Genomic DNA, 9,658 nt, shown 5'->3' on the forward strand with positions numbered 1-9,658 from the left:
TATTATTAAAATAAGTAATGAATTGTTTAAACAATTATTTTTGTTTACTGTAAATAAGTATTGCGTTACTCTAATTTATAAGTAGACAAAAAGTGGGAAATTCTATCAGAGAAATCACAATCCCATAGCATTATTCTAAAAGGATATTCTTATAAATAATAATAAATGGCTCAAATAATTCTTTCCGTTAAGTTTAATTGGTTATTGCCGCCCTATAACTGAAAAGCTGAAAAATGTGAGAAAACCTGCGACTTTCTAACTCTAATCTAAGAGAAAATTGCTAAAAAAGAATAATACATTATTTAAACAATTTATATAAGAATCCAATTTTCCTTTGGAACCCTTTTCATGAAACAAACTTATGGGGGTGATATTTAAAAAGTAAACTGTGCAGAGAAATATTGATGACACGATTCACCTAATATTGACGTTTCTACATACAATTTACAAAAACGTGTTTTTTAAAAATATTTATAACATTTTTTTATCAGAAGAAATTTGGGAAATAAAATATACATGAAAGTTCAAAAAAGAAAAAAAATGTAGTACATCCTACTGTGAATGTAGATTGTTACAAAAAGTTGTCGGTAAGGTAGGAATCGCATAATGTTTAGAGCTAAAGAATGAAAATAACAGGATTGATATCAACTTTAGGCCTTAAACATTTCATGAATTAGAAAACAAACGTTTTTTGTTTGTTGAAAATATCAGAAATGTTGAGAAATTATGAAAGAAATATTTTTACTGAAAGAACGCTAGAACCCTGATTGTAATTACTTCCCATTTGTTTTCCTTTTTTGAAATTTCAATTAAACAAAAATTATTTATTTGAAAATTATGAAAGTTTTGATAGCTTTCCGAATTTCTGGTGACCAGATGTTAATAAATTAGAAATAAAATTTGTCTTTAAAAGGACGTCAGAACCTTAATTTTAATTCCTGTTTCTCCAATTTCTTAGAAATTCAACAAAATTATTTATTTGAAATTCTCTGAAGTACCGACTGTTTTCTGAATTTCTGGTGACCCGAATGGTTCCGAAGGAGGTGGCGAACATCGAAGCAGGGTGGAACTGGGAGCGCAGGATCAAGGGATGATGGCCGTTGGGTTGCCAGCCGACAGAAGTTTAGTCGCAGTCGGCGTTCCGAAACTGAATCACGTGTCTGAGAATCCCAAGGGGATGAAGTTTAAAATGGCAAAAGGCATTTACATTTGATAGGCGGGTGTCATTTTCGAAGATTTAAATTTGAAATGATATTTCCGAGGGTTTCGTTTGTGATGAAAAAAATGATTTAGAAATCGCTTTATCGGTCTTAAAAGCGACAAGGGTAGTGATTTTCGTTTCTCTTTACCATCACTCTTTTCGGAGAGAATCTGCTGGACTTTCCGATACATCAATTCCATCACAAATGATAAGGCTAACGACTCGTAAGTCCCAAATTTCACAAACTACTTTTTACTGAATAAATCCTTGAAATAGAGGTTTAATCAAAATGCAATTTAAAGAGTTATTCATATGAAAGAAGTTTTCCCGGGGATGCCAAATTTCCAAATTAACTTTGACGATCTTTATAAATGCTTTAGATTCTTCCATCTATAACAAGCGAGATATTTAATGATTTTATTAAAGATAGTGTTAGCCACGATAATCTAGTATTTGAATCTAATGTAAAATTCGAAGGAGAATATTATGAACGGCCATCTTTTCTGCATATGCTTTATAACCATAATAACCATAACGATTCGTATAATCTTGCTATGCTCTTTTTGCTATTGTTCTAAACATGTTTTATTAATTAATTAATATTTTTCAAAATATGATGGTGAATTTTATAAATGAAAATGAGTTTCTTTTCATTTCCCGGTTACCTAAAATTGGTCCAAGTAATAAAAATTAAAAATTTAAATGTACATACCTAAAAAAATATTCACTTTAAATATTGAATACTTAATTACAAAATCCAAGCACCATAAAACTTCTAAATTTATAGAATTTACAATTAAAATAAAATAATTTTTATTTCCTCAATTCATCAAACAATTTTATCCGAGTTTTTTAGAACTAACAGTTTTGTTTTCTTCTCTCAAAAAAATTAGTGTTTTTTTGAAAATATGTTTAAGAAATTGTAAGAGATTTTTAAGATTTTGAGGCAGTTCAAGGGATAGCTCAAGAATTAATTAGGGAATTTCATATTATTTCAAAAATTTCCAGGACTTGTTAAAGATTTCAGCAAAATGTATGCGATTGTAACGAATTTCCAACGAATGCCAACGAACGAATTTGCAACGAATTCCTTCTTAAACATATTAAAGATTCCAAAGGATTTAGAAGGTTCCAGGGCATTTGCAATGCTGTTAAGGGACTTCAGAGAATGTTAGTGATTTCAAAGGATTTTGATCAGATGATTTGAAATGATTTTTAACGGATTTCAATAGACATTAAAAAAGAAGTGTCTCGTCGTCCCGAAATTCGGGATAAGTAGTCAAATATTTTTCAATGGTTTCGCAGTTGACCCAAAATTTCCGGTCTAGACCATTCCCTTTTCCAAATCCCCTAAATTTTCGGGAAAACTAGACGGAGCCTATTAAAAATTCTAAATATTTTATAACATATCTATAAATTGCAAAGAATTTTACATAAAGTAAGACGTTTTTAAAATTTTAGCAAATATTTTGGTTAATATTCGGTTTTTGAGAGTTTCATTCAACTCGAAAGAACTCAAAGGATTTCATAGGATTTCAATGATTTTATGGTATTGAAAAATATTTTAAGAGAATATCTAAAATTGACAAATAGTTCAGAGGTCTTTTAAGAGATTTTATCAGATTTCTAATGATTCTAACGATTTTAAGGGATTTTAAATGTTCTCAAGAAGATATTTTAATAAATTTTTTTAAATCTCGAAAGTATTTCATAGGACTTTGAATATTTAAAGGGATTGCAATGAATCACATCAGACATTATGTATTTCCACAGGATTTTGCCAGATTTTATATTTTCATGGATTTCAAAAGATTATATATCTTTAATATATATCTTTAATAGATTTCAAGAATTTGAAGGGTATTTAAGGGATTTCACAGAATTTTTATGATTTAAGAGAAATTAAACGATTCCTGGGAATTTGCAAGCGCCTAAAGAAATTTCAAGGTATTTCAATATATATCAAAGGATTTGAAATATTTTAGGGCATTTCCGTGAAATTCTCAAAATATTTGAAGAAACTTCCACGGATTTTAAGGAATTCAAAAAAATATGCGGTTTTAAAGAATCGCCTACAATTGAGGAAGATTTGGAAGGATTTTATAGAAACTTATAGGATTTTCACTCCAAACCAGTGAAATCTTACTGATTCAAATTTAGAGAATAATTTTTAGAATAGAAAATTATACAATTCAGCAGCTACTTTTGAAATAGTTCAATTTAAAAACTTTAAAGTTAAAAATTATTCAATTTTGAAGATTTAAAATTGATATGTATTTAATTGTATAGATTTGAATTTGAAAGTTCTTTAATTGTGAACAGTAAAAATGACAGCCGTTTTTACCAATTCTGATAATTTTTTACATATATTTAAAATGTTTTCGTATATAAAAGAAAGGAATTATAATCCAGGTGCGTCGAAAATTAAGTAAATAAATTATTTTTCATAATAATGATAATAATAACATTCAATTTTAATATTTTAAGCCTCGAGATGCAGTGATCGAATTGTTATTTTAACTTGCAAAATAGCGTAAATGGGTTATATACATACAAAGATTGTCATTAAATACAAAAAATTATAATTGTAGAATAATTATCAAAAGAGTTCAATTCAAAATCGATTAATTCCATTTTTTAATTTCACACTTACATGGATATGAACCACACTGTAATATATTTTGTTATGCATGATTTGATTAAAATATTGAATAGTAATGATCAATAATTACAATTAAAGTAATAAAGTTATTTTTGAATATAGAGAATCGATATGCCCTTCGAGTTTGATGTCAAATGTTAAGTGACCCGGAGTTTTGTAATCTTGTGGGAGAGATGATCCCAATGGAAGACAAGAGTAGGCACGCGGATTAATTAATGGATTCCCGAGAGAACCATCTCCCACCCACAAGTCACTATCCATAGTTGAGTTACCACCGATATTACATTATTATTCCTGTTCTGTTTGAATAATCTCTGGTGTTTTGATACGTCTCTGGAAGATATAAGTTTGCACAAATGCCCTCTACAAAGTAATTTATTGTATCCACTATAATTGCTTAGTAATTCTTTTATCAATATAAAGATAAATTTATATCATAATTTAAAAAGATTGATTAAGAATTTGTAGAAAGATAGTTAATTTTAAGACCTTCAATTTTCATGTAAAATCTTTTTAATGGAGGTATACGAGAATTTTCAATAATATTAACAATAAACCAACTGAATTCTTAAAATGGTTTTATTTCAAATTTTATCGTTGAGGAAAATCCATTTAAATGGCAAAACTTCAAAATTAAAGTTCAAAATTGGAAAATTTTATTTTGAGGACTAGTAAAATTGAATGCTCTCAAATTGTTTTAAAAATGAATAAATTATTGATTCAAGACATTTACAATTTAAAAGTTTAAAAATGTGTTGCTTAAAATTGGATTTTAAATTTAAGAAAATAAAAGTATTAAATGCCTTGCAGAATAAACAATTTTAAAAGTTTTGCACTGCAAAAATGGTTTAACTGGTTTTCGTTTTCCAAGAAAATAAAACTGTGTTACCTAAATTTCTAGCTGTTTTAGCTAAATATGCTATCTACAAATAATCTAGAAAATAGCGAGATAATTTCTAGATGGCAAATTTAGCTAAAACAGCTAAAAATTAAAAACTTCCAAGTTTTAATTTAAAAATTATAGCTATTATATTGATTTTAAAATTGAAGAGTTTGATGCCAAAACCTGCCAATTTAAATTATTTGACACTCGCATATCTACAAAAAGCACAATTTCGAATTAATAACATGCAACATTGAAACAGTGTAAGAATATAAAATTCTAAAATGTCAAAATTAGACAATTTAATATTTTTAAAGTTTTAAAAGATAAAAAAGTGTAATCCTTTAAATGAAAAAATCATTTATTGAAAAACTTTTCTTTTGATTTCAAATATTTTAGAACTGAACAATGTTGAGTTACAGGCCGAAAAATAACAATATAAAACCTTTTTTATTCAAGATTTTATCAAAATCATACGCAGACAATTTTTGTTAAATATAGAAAATTTCTGGTTTAAAATAGTGGTCTCAGCATAAAAAAAACTAATATTTTTTATATCGATATTTTCGGGCGAAATTAATTCCATTTGAGCAAAGCTTCAATATTGAACTGACAGCATTTATAAGAGAAAATCAATCAGCTTACGTCTTTAAATTGTTGTATTCGTGATTAAAAGATTCCAATATGAAATACTTTTATGGGCCATCCATAAAATGCTTTATCAATTTGAGAGGACGGGTGGTGTGACGTAAAAAACTGAAATTTTCAACAGTGAAGGGGGGGGGGGGCAGAGGAAGTTACATAGCGAACTTAGATAACACTTAGTACGGTCAGTACGTTTCCTGTTGATAAATTTGAACAAAATTTCTGAATTTTGCGACAGATGAATCGCCCTGCAACGGTGCGATTCAGTGATTACTTATTTAGTTTGGAAATCACTTTCATATTTCAAATTTCAAACTCTTTCCTCTATTCACATCTTCTTCCCTTTTTCAAATATTCCGCTCTTTCCCCCTGTTTTTAAAAAAGTTTCCCATGTTCTCATTTTTCGCTTAAATCTGAACTGAATTGATAGAACCTAATATCCAATTTTTGTTTGAAACTTTTTGTTATAAAGTCTACTATTATATTTTTGGTTCGGAATTTATCTCGTTTGTTTAAAAATTCTACTTTATGGTTAAAAATTTAGTGATTTTATTGAAATTGTAACTATTTTGTTAAAAAGCAATCTTTTTATTAAAAATTTAACTATGTAGTTGAAAGTTGAAATACTTTGTTCGAAATTCATCATTTTGGTTCAGGATGTAAATACTTTGTAAAAATTCCTTTTTTGTCGTTTAATTTAAATGGTAGAAAATTCATCTTTTGGTAGAAATTTCTTTTTTTGGTAGAAAAGTCATTCGTTGTTCTTGAAAATGAACATTTTTTGGTTCAAATTTCAAACATTCGAGTTGTTCATTCAACTGTCTTCGAAAAAATCGAATTTTTGGTTTTAAAACTTAACTGTTTGGTTAAATGTCGAGCTATTTTATCAAAAATGTTTAGTTTTTGCTTAAAAGATAAAATATTTGGTTCTTAATTCAACTGTTTTGTTTAAAATTAATTTCGCTGTTGTTGAAAATTCGTTGTTTTGGGTTCAAAATGCATCTTTTTAGGTAAAAAAATTGTTTGGTTTAAAATGCAGTTACTTTGTCGAAAATACGACATATTTTGACTTCAAATCTTAGAAATTTAGAGTGTCAGATGTTGGATTTAATATGGTGTTTACATTCAAATTTTTTCAAAAGAATTTATTCCCCTATTTTCATGAAAAACCACTCTATTTTCCCTGTTTAAGATCAATTTTAGTCTGGTTATACAAATTTTAATGAGAGGTTTTTTAATTAAAATTTTTTTCTTTCAAGATGAAAGATTGTAAAATAAACTTACAAAAATACAAAATTAGTTTCTATGAATTTATATAGTATCGAATCGGAATTTAGTATTAATAAAAGTAATATTGTAACTTTTTAAAGTTTGTAGATTTTAGAATCGATATTTTTAAAATTATTGATTAAAAAATGATTTATAACAAAATAATTTCGGAGTTCCAAGTCTATTTTATTTTATTATACACAGAATATCGAACATCCTCACTAATGAATCGACTGCGGCAAGGCTCTTGATTAAATTTTCTATGCGGTTTTTCGTTAGTTATTGGTAAAATTATTCTGCCTCTTGAAATGAAGCACTGGTGTGAACATAATGAATATATGAAATATATAGTGCGAAGGTTTAATTATTACATAAAAATTATTGGCAAAAAATTAGGTTGCAAAGTAAATTGTACCTTTAACCCCTTCGTTGGCATTGACGCAAAATGCGTCAAAATTTTCCGTGCCCTGTGTGGCATTGACGCAAAATGCGTCAATCTTCTTTTTTCCTATTTAACTTACTCCGATTTTGCATTCAAGCCTTACTCGGAGATTTTTGGGGTCACTGAATTCGAATCTGAAATAAAAAATCGAAAATTCTAAATGGCGGATCCAATATGGTGGACGAAAATACAAAAACGGCTCGATTTGGATCAATCTCGGTGCTTACGGGTTTTTGGGGCCGCTGAATCAAAATTTGAAGTCAAAATTCGACAATTTAAAATAGCATATTTTTTTGTCCACAATTAAAAATTTTTGAATTTTGACTTTACTTTCGGGTTCAGCGAACCCAAAAACCCGTAAGTACCAAGATTTATCCAAATCGAGCCATTTTTTGTATTTTCGTCCGCCATATTGGATCCGCTACTTTATATTTCTGAATTTTGACTTCATATTCGGATTCAGCGACCCCAAAAACCCCAGGATACAAATTTTCAGGATAACAAATTTTCCTGCCATTTTGGGCACTTTTTGTCGAATTCTCTCTGCCAACGAAGGGGTTAAGAATAAATAGTAAGTTTATTTTTGAAACTGATTTATTTATTTCTTTTTTATAATTTTCTATACCTATTTTCTGAAATACTTTTTCTTCGATGCTGAACAAACTATATTTTCTAGGCCTGATTTTTTTAACTTTAAGATTAACTTTGAAGCTTGACTTGCTTCAAGTGCTTAACCAATAAGCTGCCAAGAATGGGGGCTTAAATCTAAGCAGAGGCCTTAAGCTTCTACTGAAACTGATCCTTAATGCTAGTTTGTATAACAGATTACGTATATTTTTTCACAAAGATACAACTCTAAATATGTATATTAGGGTGGTCCAAAAATGATTTTTTAAATATTTTAAAGTCTCAATCCCTCATTTTGTGGCATCTCGTGAAAAAAGTATGATTTACTAAGGGTAAAAAAGGGAAAAAGTTTATTTTAAGGTAATTATATTTCATACTTGTATATTAAAAAGGGTAATATAATATACGCTTTAAATTTTCATTTAAATTTCGGAAAATTCAGACATTTTTGTTTTAAATGTTTGACTTCGTGAAGCTTTCACGATAGAATTCTTAATGCCTTGGGATACTCAAAAGGTTGTGCCCTGCCTCTAAACTATATTTTTACCGCGCAAGAAAATGAGGAAAATTCTTCTTCTCAGAAGCAAGCAATTAATAATAATAATTTTTTCAACGTTTTGTATGAACATCTAAAATATTGAATAGAATATAGTTTACTACAAAGAACCCTACATTAAATGTGCACAAAATAGCTTTTTGTCCAAATGTCTGATTATAACATTTTTTTGTAATTTGGAGACTGCAGATCAATAATTCGAAAGCAAATCATAATGAAAATAGACAGTTTTGATCCAAACAGTGACTTAAATTCTAATTTTTACATGTACAGTAGAGGCCAAAAGTTTGAATACACTTAAGAAAGAAACCGATTTCTGTAGTTTATTAACTTATTTTACTACATTATCTACATAATTTTGGTATGTATAACGTATTAAAAAAAATTTCTGATCCTTCTGAATGTATTTTAAAGAAATCAATTCAATTGCCAGCAGCAGAAATATAAAAGTATTACTTCAGCCGATTTTTCTTAGATGTATTCAAACTTTTGACCTGCACTGTATTTTATCAGAAAGATTTGCCTATTATTGAAATGTTATACTTTTCAAAAACTTTTTGTTACATTTGACCAGATGTCTCATATTTTGTCAATCAGAATTGATCAAAACCATAGAAACAAAAGTTTTGCACCCATGAACTTTATGGATTTATGATTTAGTGCATACAGAATATTTGGGGATTATCATCCTTCAGGATTAAGATTGATTAAGATTCACATACCTTAAGGATTTTAACAAGGAATCCCACATTTTAAAAAAATAGCGGGACATTTTTTAATGAACCTATTGTGGTCGGGAATCACAGCACAATAAATATGTAGAATATCCGCCGGCAGAAAAGGTCGTTAAATTATTTTTAAAAGTTGTTTTAGATTCCTTATACATTAAAACGTGGAAAACATCGCCCAAAAGGAAAGATCGTTCAATTCTTTCTCAGGGTTGTTTTGACATCCCGTAAATATTCAAGCAAGAAAATTGACAGTTACTGAGTAGAAAAACCTCGGCAGATTTTAAATTAAACGTTCGGGATATAAAATCACTTAAAAATAGGTGCAGGAAGCTTCTCCTGACAGGAAGATTGTTTAAATTATTTGAAGGGTTGTTCTTTCAACATCCCTTAAACGTTCAAGCAAGGAAATCGACATTCATTAAAAATAATAAACTCGGAAAATTTGTATAATGAATAATTGGGGTAAAAAGTCATTAAAAAATAAATGTAGGAAGCTTCTTCGACTAAGAAAAGTGCTTGAATTTATTTTTAAATAAAAAATCGTGCCGGATATGAAATTCACAGTTTTGGAAAATGTTATATTATTATTAGTCGTAATAACGAGACAAATAATTTTGACTGTATATCCTTTTTTTACAAATT

General features: G+C 28.3%; 1 protein-coding gene across 1 annotated transcript in view; it reads left to right on the forward strand.

Moving 5' to 3' along the window:
* The first annotated feature begins 1,155 nt into the window (after nt 1-1,155).
* LOC117171383 overlaps nt 1,156-9,658 on the forward strand; it is a 370,121-nt gene continuing 361,618 nt past the window's right edge. The window contains exon 1 of the mRNA XM_033358636.1: nt 1,156-1,425. The gene's annotated coding sequence lies outside the window, so the exon portion shown is untranslated. The remainder of the gene's footprint in view (nt 1,426-9,658) is intronic.

The sequence above is a fragment of the Belonocnema kinseyi genome, chromosome 4 (assembly GCF_010883055.1).
Source record: "Belonocnema kinseyi isolate 2016_QV_RU_SX_M_011 chromosome 4, B_treatae_v1, whole genome shotgun sequence".
In the NCBI taxonomy this organism is placed as follows: domain Eukaryota; kingdom Metazoa; phylum Arthropoda; class Insecta; order Hymenoptera; family Cynipidae; genus Belonocnema; species Belonocnema kinseyi.